This window comes from Triticum aestivum, chromosome 1B, assembly GCF_018294505.1.
Source record: "Triticum aestivum cultivar Chinese Spring chromosome 1B, IWGSC CS RefSeq v2.1, whole genome shotgun sequence".
Lineage (NCBI taxonomy): Eukaryota > Viridiplantae > Streptophyta > Magnoliopsida > Poales > Poaceae > Triticum > Triticum aestivum.
In genome coordinates, this window is record NC_057795.1 from 46,466,372 (window position 1) to 46,481,210 (window position 14,839).

Sequence of the window (14,839 nt, forward strand, 5' to 3'; positions counted from 1 at the left end):
AACAACCTGCAATATTATCCACTTCCCGATGATACGCAGCCATGAGCGGGTCTTTAGAATCCCAAGTGCCAGACACCTGTTGAGCCACTAGGTCTGAGTCACCAAAACACTTAACCCGGCTTAAATTCATCTCTTTAGCCATCCGCAGACCATGGAGCAAGGCTTCATACTCGGCTGCATTATTAGTACAAGGGAACATTAAGCGGAGAACATAACAAAACTTATCACCTCGTGGGGAAGTTAATACGACTCCAGCCCTCGAGCCTTCCAATTGCCTGGATCCCTCAAAATGAATAGTCCAATATGTGTGATCCGGCTTCTCCTCTGGTGCCTGTAATTCCGTCCAATCATTGATGAAATCAACAAGTGCTTGAGACTTCACTGCCGTCCGAGGCACGTACTTCAGTCCGTGCGGCCCCAGCTCTATAGCCCACTTGGCAATCCGGCCAGTCGCCTCCCGATTATGTATAATATCACCCAAGGGAGCTGAACTGACCACTGTGATGGGGTGCCCTTGAAAATACTGCTTCAACTTCCGACTGGCCATAAAAACACCATAGACCAACTTCTGCCAATGCGGATACCTTTGCTTGGATTCAATCAGCACCTCACTGATATAATAAACCGGCCGCTGAACCGGATATTCCTTGCCTGCCTCTTTGCGCTCTACCACAATAGCCACGCTAACTGCCCGAGCATTAGCCGCTACGTATAATAATAGCGGCTCCTTGTCGACCGGAGCTGCAAGAACAAGCGGATTGGCTAACTGTCGCTTCAGATCCTCAAATGCCTCGTCAGCAGCTGGACTCCAGACGAAATTGTCTGTCTTCCTCAGCATTTGGTACAAAGGGATAGCCTTCTCCCTGAGGCGGCTGATAAACCGGCTTAGCGCAGCGATTCGGCCCGCCAAACGCTGAACATCGTTGATACACTCCGGTTTAGCTAGAGATGTAATAGCCGTAATCTTCTCCAGATTAGCCTCAATTCCTCTGTTAGACACCAAGAAACCCAGTAACTTGCCTGCTGGAACACCAAAAACACACTTGGCCGGATTAAGCATCATCCTGTAAGCTCGCAAGTTATTAAAGGTCTCCTTCAAATCATCCACCAGTGTCTCCTTCTGCCTTGATTTTACTACAATATCATCCACATATGCGTGCACATTGCGGCCGATCTGCTCATGCAGGCAATTCTGTACACACCGTTGATAGGTGGATTGGGCACTCTTGAGCCCGAAGGGCATAGATACATAGCAGAAGGCTCCAAAGGGAGTAATGAATGATGTTTTCTCCTGGTCCTTAACCGCCATCTTGATCTGATGATATCCAGAGTATGCATCCAAAAAACTCAAACGCTCACAACCTGCCGTGGCATCAATGATCTGATCAATACGGGGGGGAGCAAAGGGTCTGCCGGACAGGCTTTGTTAAGATCTGTATAATCCACACACATACGCCAAGTGTCATTTTTCTTAAGAACTAACACCGGATTAGCAAGCCACTCTGGATGGAACACCTCAATAATAAAACCAGCCGCTAAAAGCCTGGCCACTTCCTCTCCAATGGCTTTGCGTCTTTCTTCGTTAAACCGGCGGAGGAACTGTTTCACCGGTTTATACTTAGGATCCACATTAAGAGTGTGCTCAGCGAGTTCCCTCGGTACACCTGGCATGTCAGACGGCTTCCATGCAAAAATGTCCCGATTCTCACGGATGAACTCGATGAGCGCGCTTTCCTATTTGGGATCCAGGTTGGCACTGATAGTGAACTGCTTGGATGAATCGCCGGGCACGAAGTCAACAAGCTTGGTCTCAGCTGCCGATTTGAACTTCAGATCTGAATCATGCTCTGTAGTTGGCTTCTTTAAAGGGGTCATATCCGCCGGATCGACATTATCCTTATAATACTTCAACTCTTCCGTGGCACAGACCGACTCTGCGTAAGCCGCATCACCCTCTTCACATTCCAAAGCAATCCTACGGTTCTCGTGAACCGTTATTGTCCCCTTGTAACCCGGCATCTTGAGCTATAAGTAGATATAACAAGGCCGCGCCATGAACTTGGCATAAGCCGGTCGCCCAAACAAGGCGTGATACGGGCTTTGGATCTTCACCACTTCGAAGCTCAATTTTTCTGACCGGGAGTCGTGCTCGTCTCCAAAAACCACATCTAGAGCTATTTTACCAATAGGATATGCAGATTTGCCTGGCACAACACCGTGGAATACCGTGTTCGACGGTCTGAGATCCTTGTCTGTTAGTCCCATGCGCCTGAATGTCTCATAATATAGTATGTTAATACTGCTTCCTCCATCCATGAGTACCTTGGTGAATTTATAACCCCCCACCTGAGGGTCCACTACTAATGCTAACTGACCCGGATTATCAACCCGGGGCGGGTGATCTTCTCTGCTCCACACGATGGGCTGCTCTGACCAGCGTAAGTAACGCGGTAAGGCTGGTTCAACAGAATTCACCGCTCGTTGGTGGAGTTTTCGGTCACGCTTATCCAAGCCCGTTGTGAAGACATGGTATTGCCCATTGCTCAACTGCTTTGGCTGGCTCTGATAGCCTGACTGCTGCTGCTGCTGCTGGCTGTTCTGATTATTCTGGTAGTTGTGACCGCCCTGATTACGTCCTGAACCGGAAACCCCATCGTGATCCGGCCCGCTGAAACCGGATCCTGAACCGCCACCTGATCCATGATCATACCGGAAAGCATTAGAGTTCTTGAACTCCTGCATGATGTAGCAATCTTTCCAAAGATGGCTAGCCGGTGCCTCCTTCGTCCCGTGCTTTGGGCAAGGCTGATTCAACAAATAGTTCAAACGGCTTGCATTAGGATTGGGAGCCCCGTTATGATTTGCCGCCTTACCTCTGCGCCGCTGCCCCCTGTCCTGTGCGCTAGTGTTGGCCACAAAGTCCACGCTGCCGTCCGCCTTGCGCTTGCCTCCGTTTCCATGACCCGCTAGTTTATTCTGCTGCTGTTTGGAGTTGCTATCCTTCTTTCCCTTCCCTGCTTCATTATCATTAAGCTCGGGATCCTTGGTACTGTCCGAATCGGCATACTTCACTAAGGCAGCCATGAGGGTTCCCATGTCATTACAGAGTCGCTTCATGCGTCCCAGTTTCAATTTTAGAGGCTCAAACCGGCAGTTGCCTTCCAGAGGTAAGACCGCAGAGTCAGCATTAATCCTGTCAGACTAGTGCAAAATTTCCGAAACGCGGCGCACCCAATGGGTCGTTGATTCTCCTTCTTCCTGGACACAAGCCGCCAGGTCTACTATGGACTTGGGCTGCTTACATGTATCCTTGAAATTCTGTATAAACCGGCTCCGCAACTGGGCCCAAGAGCTGATAGAATTGGGCGGTAGGCTCTTTAACCAAGTACGAGCCGTGCCCTCGAGCATCATGGTGAAATATTTTGCACATGCAGCCTCATCCACATCCAGCATTTCCATGGCCATCTCATAACTCTCTATCCACGCTTCAGGGGGTAAATCAGCGGTATAATTCGGTACCTTGCGTGGGCCCTTGAAATCTTTAGGCAGGCGCACACTACGTAAAGCAGGGATCAAGCAAGGCACTCCCAGAGCGGATGTGATTCCTGGTCCGGCAAAGGTGGCAGAACGAACCAGTGTAAGTTGGCCCGCATTATCCTGTGCTGCTAACTCGGCCTCCCTTTGTGCCCGGGCCCGGTTCACCGCATCCCGAGCATCGACAACACCACCTGCCGGGTCATCACCACGGGCCGCTTCACGGCCGTGCACATTGCTTGATATGGCCGGTTCATCTATGCGCCTGCTGTAACTCCGGCTCGGACGGGGCGTAGAATGAATCCGATCACGGCTGTATGAGTATGCCTCCTGCTGCATCAGCGCGGTCCGGAGAAGCTCCTTAACCCGGCGCGTTTCTACTGCTTGCGGAGAATCCCCTTCGACTGGGATGGCCTCTAACCGTGCTGCGGCCACGACAAAGTTGTCCATAGGATTCGAATAATGACCCGGGGGCGTCTGGACCGGTGGAGGCACCGCAATATTTTGGTGAGGGGGCTCCATCAGGCGAGGCTGGACCGTCGCTCCTGGCCCTGGCGCCTCAATCCGGTTTGTCTCCTGGTACCGCGGTGGATTACTGGGTCCAGCTCCTGGAGTGTGAAAGAGATTTCGGGGGTCAAACCCTAACGGCAGGCAAGATCTGTGCTTTCGCTTTAAAACCTCCTGTGATGCATTCTGGTCAAGCATGAGTTTATAGGCCTGTGCGTCCAAAGCGGCCCGCTCTGCGGCCATCCGGTCTTTTTCTGCTGCCAGATCCGCTTTGGCTTGCACGATCTGCTCTCTCACCTTCGCGATTTCTGCATTATGAGCATCTTGATCCGCCGGGTCATCCTCTGCCATAAGCGCGGCCAGTGCGTCAAACAGATCAGATAGAACTTGAACCGGCGGGCGCACAAGGTCTCCTGCCCCTGCTGCCGCTGCCGCTGCGGATCCGGAGAGCATTGCTGCGACAGTCGAAGAATAATTCGCCGCCTGGGTGCCAGCCATGAATATTCCAACCCGGTTGATCTGGCCTGGGGGGTCCGGAATACTGTCGCCATTGGAACAACCCCTAACCTGATCGTCTTGCATCCGGTATAGCGACTCGGTCTCTCCGGTCGAGGACTCGTCGCCAGAATAGACGACGGTCTCGCTATCGTGCTCTGATTCGTCCTCGCGCTCTCCTCCGTAGATGACTCCAACGAAGGCACGCTTCATGGCCGGTTTAACCTGAGTAAATCTCGCACGCTGAGCCGTCTCGACGGGGTCGGTGTAGATGTCCAGCTCAGGCCCAGGCTCACCGATCTTGCCGATGAAGACGTGTACGCTACCAAAGGGGACCCGGTAACCATACTCAATTGAATAGGCCTCAGGACCCCATCCTGCATCATCGATGTAGATCCTGCCCCGACGACTCTTGGTCATCCAGCCCACAACATAGCCTTCGAGTCCTTTGAGCTTGCCCTCCAAGATCGTCAAACCATCGTGCGATAGCCCCACGGTGGGCGCCAACTGTCGTGGATTTGTCACGGCAGATGTCCTAGCGAAAGGACTTAGTCGTGGAGCCATCGCTACGAGTTTACTTGAAGGGGTTAAAGCGGACACAAAGACACGTGGGGTTTATACTAGTTCGGCCCCTTCGATGAAGGTAAAAGCCTACGTCTAGTTTTGATGGAATTGATGTGGTCTCGATGGCTAGGGAGCAAACAAGCTTCGCCTAGGCCCGAGTTGTGGTTGTCTCCCTTGAACCGCCGCCGGGCCGTCCCCTTATATACACGGGTGACGCCCGTCGGTCCATAGAGTCCCAGCCGGTTCATATTCGTATCACGGTCGGTATCTCTCTATTCCTAACTTACAATACAAGTTATACATCAGGTCGGTTTTGCAGTTACAGATCCTAACCGACTATAGGCCTTGGGCCTTCACCTGCTTATACCACTATGAAGTTAACCCGGCCCAAGTAGGCCGGTTTACACCCAGTGGTAATATCCCCAACAGCCTGGATCCTGAGGAAGTACGGCGGGGCTGCTCAGCGGCGGTCGACTCTATGTTGGCGGTTGGCAGCGCGGCTCCTCTTCGGCGGCCGACTTGACTCCTTGCTGCGGACGGAGGAGGGGCTCCACTACTGCAGATGATGAGGCGACACCTTGGGCTTGGACCGTGGGGAAGAACCACGTGGTAGAAGGAAGCTTCGGGAGGCGCCACCGGTGATGGGAGAGGAGGCGGCGCGAGCAAATTGGCAGGCAGGTCAGGGGCGGCGGCTGCGGCGGTAGATGACCTAGGTTTAGGTGGGAGTGTGGCGTGGGAGAAAGGGATAAAATGGGGGTGGGGGTTGAGCGGACCGGGAGGCTTGGAGTGTCTCGCGCGCAACTTGTCCCGTGTGGCCCGAAATAAGTGGGCCAGGCCCAAACATACGCCGACACTCTTTCTATCCCAAAGCAACACCGACACATGATCTAATAGCAAAAAACTTATACCGACACATAGTATGTCCGCAAAGCGGTCATCCATTGCCGACAGACAGATCATTGAAAGATGAGAACAACATCAACAATTAGTGTGTCGGTATTGTTACGAACAGATAAAGTGTCGGTAATGTACACTTATAGCAATAGATGCATGTCGTTATTGTGGTGTCATGGTGTAGTGAAGGTAAAGCAATGAACGCCGACGAACACTGATGAACACCGACGAATGCATGAAACCCTAATGCAGATCTAGGGTTGAAGAAAGAAGGCTTACCGGCTTCATAGGAGCGGCGGAGAAGTGTCGCGATTCTCTGGTGCGTTTCTGGTCGATGCAGCGGCCAGGGGCAATGCAGAGATTGAAGGTCGAGGGCGGCGGCGGAGCTTCAGGGCTCGGGCGTCACGAGGAAGAAGAAGAGGCAAAGAGGCACGGAAAGGGAAAATAAAAGGACCTTTGGTCCTATTTATAAAGAAAATGGATAAGTAGGCAGGCGCGAGAATTGAGGAGCCCAAAAAATAGATATCGGACACAGTTGTCGCCTTGGTCTTTGGAGGTCAATTAATAAAAAGAAGTATTGATAGGTTTTTCAAGCAGGTGACGTCATCGCAGTTTATGATGATTTCAGAAGATGATGTCATGGCGGTTTACAAGGATAAACACGAAGATGCTCAAGACGAAATTTCTTTAAATTGAAGATTGACATGAACAGGTTCAAATCAATCTGGGGCCTAATGTTGGGGATATAACTACTGAGTATAAACCACCCAGAAGGGGCCGGGTTATGCTCATAAGTGATCATGTACATTGAAGCCCATGAAGACGAAGACTATGTCGCTTTACTACAAAAGCTTAGAGGCCCAAAGCCCAATGGCGGATTAGGGCCCATGTATGTAAACCGCCTTGAGATGTGTAACTTGTGTTGTAAGTTAGGGAAAGGAAGAAACCGAGACGGACACTTGTACGAGCCGACCTCGGGATTCTATAGACCAGCCGGGCGTCAACCTATGTATATAAAGGGACGACTCGGCGGCGGTTCAGGGACAAGAAACAACAACTCGAGAACTAGGCAAAGCGTATTTGCTTCCTGGTTATCGAGACCCTATCAATTCCACCACAACTGGATCATAGGATTTTACCTTCACCACAAGGGGCCGAACCAGTATAAACTCCCAGTGTCCTTTGTCCGGTTTAACCCCTCTAAGCTAACCTAGTCGCGATGGCTCCATGACTAAGTCCTTTCACTAGGACATCTGACGTGATAATTCCAGGACAAACAGGGCCAAGATCGGACATAAGAAACTGCTCACTGAGACGGGCATCGACAAAGGCAATGTACTCAAGATCGTCGCCAATGTTGATAATGTCATCACCATATAGAATAAGAAGAGTGCGACCACGAGCATAAAGGTGGACAAACAACGCTGGATCATGAGCATTGGGAGAAAAACCAGGTACAGTCACCATAGAGGCAAAGCGCTCAAACCAAGCGTGGGGGGCTTGCTTAAGATCATAGAGAGAGCGACGAAGATGGAAAACCATGCCATCAGGAACAGAATATCCAGGTAGTGGTTACATATAAACCTCCTCACACAACTCACCATTAAGAAAGCATTCTTAACATCAAGCTGAGACATAGATCAATGGCGAATAGAAGCCATGCCGAGAAGTGTGCGAACATTGGCCATATGGGCCACATGAGCAAATGTCTCATCATAATCACGACCATGCTCCTGCTAAAAGCCACGAGCCACAAGATGAGCTTTAAAATGCTCAAGAGAAACTTCAGACTAGTCCTAATCTTATAGACCGACTTACAAGTGATGGGACGAACATGGGGAGGAAGAGAAACTATATCCCACGTGCCAGTGCACTCAAGTGCATCAATCTCCTCTGCCATCGCAAACTGCCATTCAGGATGAACAAGAGCATCACGATAAGACCATGTGAGTTTTTCATATACACTGATCATGAGATGCTCAAGTACCTTAAAGGTTAAAGAAAGTTGAATAAAAGGCATGCCAAATGGAGTGAGTTCGTTGAGTCTTGTCTTTACGGCATTAAGTACATTAAGGGTAAAGATAATGTAGTGGAGGGTGCTCTTTCCCGCAAGTGCATGTTGGTTATCCAACTTGAATTAATGTTGTTGGCTTTGGGCACATTAAAGACTTGTATGCGCATGATACGTCATTTGCGATTCCTTATGCCAAATGCCAAGCTAACACTTATTGGGAGCGATATTATCTCAAGGATGGCTATCTTATGTTGGCTAATAAACTTTGTATCCCCGAGTCTTCTCTTTGTTTGTTGTTTTTGCAAGAGGCTCGCGGTGGAGGACTTCTGGGACACTTCGGTCGGGAGAAGACATTCGCCACATGCTCCAACAAGTACTACTGGCCCAAGATGTTTCATGACGCCGCGCGCTACACCAACCATTGTTCCACATGCCATAAAACTAAGTCCCAAGCTCAATCTCATGGTCTACATATGCCACTTCCTATTCCGCATCACCCATGGAAGACATTACTATGGATTTTGTGCTTGGTTTGCCTAGAACTCAAAATGGCGGTATTTGCCATTGTGGACCGTTTCTCTAAGATGTCACATTTTATTCCATGCAACAAGATAAACAATGCTTCACATGTTGCAAATCTCTTTTGTAGGTAAATCTTGAGATTGCGTGGAGTTCCCAAGACTATTATGTCAGACCGCGATGTCAAGTTCCTAAGATACTTTTGGAAGACACTGTGTGCAAGCTCGGAATCAAGCTACTATTATCTTCGACATATCACCCACAAACCGACGGACAAACGGAGGTCACCAACCGGACACTCTCTACACTCCTCCACGTGTTGATCAAGAAAAACATCAAGGCGAGTCGGAAGAATGCTTGCCCATTGCCAAGTACGCCTACAATTGAGCATGCCGCTCTACAACCAGTCCCCCCCCCCTTCGAGGTGGTCTATGGCTTCAACCCATTGTCGCCATTGGACATTCTTCCACTACCATTATAGGATAGAACAAACTTGGACGCGAGCACAAGGTAGAGCAACTTACCTCAAGAAGATGCATGAAGATACAAGGCACACGATTGAACGCCAAGTGCAATGGCTCGCCACCAAGCTCAACACCTACTCAAAGACCTCTTCCCCATCGAGCGCAAGTCCAAGATTCTGCCTCGTGTTGATGGACCATTCAAGGTGCTAGCACGCTACAACGACAATGCCTACAAGATCGACAACCCATGCGACAAGTACAACCTGAGCGACATCTTCAACTTCAAGGACCTACCTCCCTTCCATGGTGATGAGGTTATCGATCCGACATAGAATCTTCCCCAAGGGGGAGATGATGCGGATCATCCCACGGTCATCCCCATGGACCCACCGTCGTCACCCCAAGCACCAAGGTACCAATGACAAGACCTCATGCAAGAGCCATCGGACCCGAGGTGAACTCGCTCCTCTATGAACTTACACTTTGCACATGCAAGACATGGCTACTACCTCAAGTAGAGACACTATGTGTGATTAGGTACATGAAGGAAGGCCATGGGGGAGCTACGAGCAATGGACAAGACAGAGAGGAAATGAAGTGCGAGAAGCAAGAGAAGAAGCTGTCGGCAAGCTACATGCACCAGACGACCTAAGGCTACCGGATGTCCGGTGCAGCACAGATCAGCGAGCCTGCAGGTCCAGCCGACGAATACTACAACGGTCGGACGACTGACAAGCACCGGGCGTCCGACGCACTCCAGGTCCCAGACGATCGAGCCCCTCGGAGATCTGGCGCACCAGGACCAATACCAAATTGTCGAAAGACCGACGCCCCTCAGACGTTCGAGCCTCCGGATGACCGGCGTCCTCCAGAAATCTGGCGCAGCCCACCAGACCCAAACCGTTGGAAGTCCAACCTGTACTGGATGACCGGTCCCTTGCAAGACACCGGACGACCGGTAACCACCAGAAGTCTGGTACCTGCCTGCACACAGCCACTCGGGTTTTGACCCATGTATCCCCCTCTCCCCCTAGACTATATATACCCCTTCACTTGGACGAAGTAGGGTTACCAAAGTCATAGCTAATATCTAGAGAGAGAGAGAGAACTTTGCTCATCTACTACCTCTCCCATGGAGATCAAGACCTCCATGTGAGAAGATCCCCTAGTGGATTCAAGACCCCTTCTAGGTAAGATCCTCTTGGATGTCAATCTCTCAATTCCTCTAAGGATTGGGATGAACTAGTTCCTATTTTGCCTACTTTGTTGGATTTGGACCCTTGTATCTCCCTTATGTGTATGTGGATTTAGCACATGTGTGATTGGATCTTTCTCAATTGAGTGTTCATCTTGTGTTCTTCTCTTGATTATCTCCTTTCCCCACCTCCAAGTGTGAAAAGATATGGACTAGGGTTTTTCCCTACATCACCACCCCCATCTTTCATTTTATTTTTTGCCATCATCCTGGGCATGATATTGAACGTACGTTTCCATGTGCTCATCATGTTCCTGAATTACACGTAAAAATAGGAAAGTGTGAGTACATTTGTCAAAATGCAGATTTTGGGGCATTCTTTCATAAACAGTTGCAACTTTTCTTTGCAAGTGCTACAAAGGATATATAATTTCACCTCTTCATTGGATGGCATTGTCTTCATCGCTTCTCCTTTTTCTTTTGCGGATTGGATCCTCAATGTCGTCTCTGGTTACTTTTGTGCAACGATCGATACTTTCCGGACATCGCCAATGTATTGCGCTCCCACAACGTTAGCATCCGCATGACAGCTGTTTTGATTAGGCTTCATATAAAACTCTCTCGCACGACAAAGGCCCTCGAGAAGTGGCACTGGCAAAACTTTGGAAATATTGACATGCAAATGGTCGTGGTAAGCAATCCAAACAATTCAAAAAATGGCCATGCGGGTGTCGGAAATTAATGTTCGCTTAGACACTGCCATGGAGAGGAGGCCCCTCACCACTGATGAGATTGGCTTGAGATTGGAGCTCAAACGTATTTTCCTGGGTTTACACTTTACAGTTATCCTCAAGATTCAGCGCTGTCACCGCTCTAGGCTGACTGGGATTAGGGTTGGTGACACGAATACATGCCTCTTCCACATTCATGCGAATGTCCGATGTCGTAAAAAAATCATTGACGTGCTTCAGACTTATGATGGCGTTGCGGTGGCCAGGGAGGACAAGGAACACGTGATCCTGGACCACTTTGAAAGCCATCTGGGCACTCCCTTCCCCGGGTCATGAATCTCAATTCTGAGGCTCTTGGTTATGCTCCTTCGGACTTGTCATCTCTCGAGGAAAATTTCAGTGAGGAGGAGATAAAAGTGGCATTTTTTCGTTGCCAGAGAAGGTGCCGAGACCCGACGGATTCATTGGGATGTTCTGTCGTGTTTGTTGGGACATCACAAAGGGAAACATCCACTATGCAATTGATAAAGTTGCTAATTAGGGTGGCTCCTGCTTGGGTTTGCTTAATTCTGCAAACATCATCTTGCTTCCAAAAAATACTACTTTCGCTCTATTAGCTTGGTCCATAGCTTTGCAAAGATTTTTACAAAGATTCTGGCCATGAGAACAACGCCTTTATATGAGACCTTGTCTCTGTGAGCCAGAGTGCTTTCATGAAGTGGCGTTGTATCAATGAAATTTTTCTACATGTTAGAAACATTCTACATGGTCTCCACCCTAAAAAGGCTCCAGGCCTGTTCATCAAGCTCGATATTTCTAAATCTTTTGACACGGTTAGCTGGCGTTTTCTGTTGGAGGTGCTCGCTACTTTGGGGTTTGGCCATAGATTCAGAAACTGACTTTTGTCCTCTCTTCGCCACGACAAATTCAAAAGTGCTCCTGAATGGGAGGCCGAGCAAGTCATTTGGTCACTAATGTGGTCTCTGCCACGAGAACCCCTCTCCCTTATGTTTTTCATCCTTGCCATTGACCCCTTGTAGAAGCTTCTCATGCGAGCAGCGGAGGTGGGCCTCTTCAAGCCTGTAAAAAACCAAGAATCACTACTAGAGCCTATACACAGAGGTAGAGCAGTAGCGCTGGTTAAAACAGGGCGCTACTGCTACTTCGTAGTAGCGCGTTCTAGAAAAGCGCGCTATAGCTACAACTATAGCAGTAGCGTGTGTGCAGAAAAAAGCGCTACCACTATAATTCTCACCGTGTTGGCGGTAGACTAGGAATAGTAGTAGCGATTCCACGTAAAGCGCGCTACCATTATGGTCGTTGTTGCAACACGTTTCCTGCGTAGAGCGCTACTGTTAAGAAAGAAAATAAAAAAATAAAAAATAAATAGAACACTTGTGCAGAACCGGGCTATAGCACCGGTTTGTAAGGGCCTTTATTGCCGGTTTTGCAACCGGCACCTAAAGGGTGGAGACTAAAGGTCCCCCTCCCCTTAGTACCGGTTCGACACGAACTGCCACTAAAGTGCCACCACGTGGCACGAGCCGGGGCTGGGTGTGGGGGACCTTTAGCATCGGTTGGTAACACCAACCGGTACTAAATATTTGGGCGGTTTTGGTTTTATTTTTTATTTTTCCTTTAGTTTTGTGTTTTCAATTTAATTTAGAGATTGTTTTTATATTATAATGAGTTGTTAAATCATTAGGTGAAAGTACCGCAAATTAGTTTTAACTGGTTGCATGCATATGCATGGATCCTAGCTAAGTGATCAAAGTATATATGCCATATCCATATTAATTTCTTGATCACTTATATTAGGTGAGTTATAAGTATGGATATGGTATATACTTGATCACTTAGCTAGCTAGGATCCATATCCAGTTGAAACTAATCCGCGGTTTCTTTCAGAAATGATATTAATATAAAAACTATTGCATCATATATCATCACCAACAAGTTAACGGTATACTAGCTAGCTAAAAATCATTATAGTTGTCATTAGCACTATTTAATCATCATAGTCATTACCGCTATCTAATCACCACCAATACTAGTTTAAAGAAGAAACATTCACTTGTACCAGAAGGAAATATATCATCGAGTTCAACATGGTCATGATTATAAGCGTTCATATATAAGACCACAAAAGCAAATTGATCACTCTTTGAGAGATTAAGTTCAGGACGAAGAACACGGACATGAGAGTACAAGTACTAAGAGCATATGCTAATCACTCCTGCTGCTCTTTCTCAGGTAAAATAGCATAGAACATGTATAACTCTCCTAATTCATCATATTGGAGCATGCAGATGAACCTGTCTCCTAATCGTGGGTTGCACTTCTGATTGCTGCCCCCTAGTACTTCTCTGCGATCGTGGACAATTTTGCTCCAGTCTTTCACTATTAAGCATTCCTCGCTATTAGAAATCCTGAATGCACTAAAGTGCATTATAGGATGTCTTGGTCATAAGCTAACCATTCTCATGTGACCTTTAGTCTCAATCCACTGAGGCACAACATTCATCGGGAGTCCCTGTTGAAGAACATCGTATAGTAACATACTTAGCAATGAAGATTAGCTTAAAAATAATGTATGCAAAAGATGCACTGAGGAAAAATAGTAAAAATCTTAACATCTTTCCTAAATAGATGTGACCGTAGTTCAATACGATCACTATTGGTCGCACGTTTTGAGTACTAAGATTTTCAAATTCATGAACATAATTTCTCTTGACAGCATCAAGATCCTCAAGCCATGAAACATAATGACTTATCTCCTCGCGGTTTAGTTCAGCCCCGGGACAGTGGACGGTCCTGTCTACCAAGTGTTGGACATGTTTGCTTGAATGGAAATAAGCTGTCAATAGAAACTAGTTGTCAACTTTTTTTTGAAAAAACAATATCGAAGACATAAATATGGTTGAGAAACTCACATAATGGTAGAACTGGAGGCGTCTGCACATCGACCCAAATGTCTCTATTACCTTCAATATCATCTCCAGGACGAATACCAAAGGTGATAAACATATAAGGCTCAAATGCATAAGCCTTGCATAGTGCTTGCCAAGTGTTGCATTCAAAATGGGTGTAGGTTTCATGATTGTATAATTTGACGATGAAGGTATAACCATACTCGGTCTTCAAGTAAACTCTCTTTACCTCCATAGTTTTGTTAGGACTAAAACCTATCTTATCCAAGACAAAAAATTTTGCATGAGAGGGGATACACTAGTAGAATAGTGAAAATTTAAAATAATAAGTTGAAGCAAATGAAGCATAAGTCATGCTTAATTACGACAAAAGACTTGTCGTTGTGACTTACTGTATCCACTTTGAAGGTCTCATCCAGCTTGATGCTGAAGCGTCTATCATCATCTAGGAAATTTTTGTCGCACATGCCGCCTTGGTCTTCGCAGTTTTCGCATATAATGAAATCGTTTTTGACGACATTTCCTATGTTCATAGGTGAAAATTTTAACACTTATTAGTTATATTAATTCAACTAATTAAACTAGTTCTATTAATTCAACTAGCTAGTTCAACTAATTAATTCAACTAAGCACTTACTAAAAATATATCTAAATAAAGTAGATCAACTAATTAATTCAACTAACTAGTTCAACTAAACTAGTTCTATTAATTTTCTTACTAAAAATAAAGTAGCTAGTTTTATATACTAAAAGTATAAAAAACTAACTAGTTATATTAATTCAACTAATTAAACTAGTTCTATTAATTCAACTAGCTACTTCAACTAATTAATTTAACTAAGCACTTACTAAAAATATACCTAAATAAAGTAGCTCAACTAATTAATTTAACTAATTCAACTAAACTAGTTCTATTAATTTTCTTACTAAAAATAAAGTAGCTAGTTCTATATATACTAAAACTTTAATTAGATGATCAAATCTCATATACC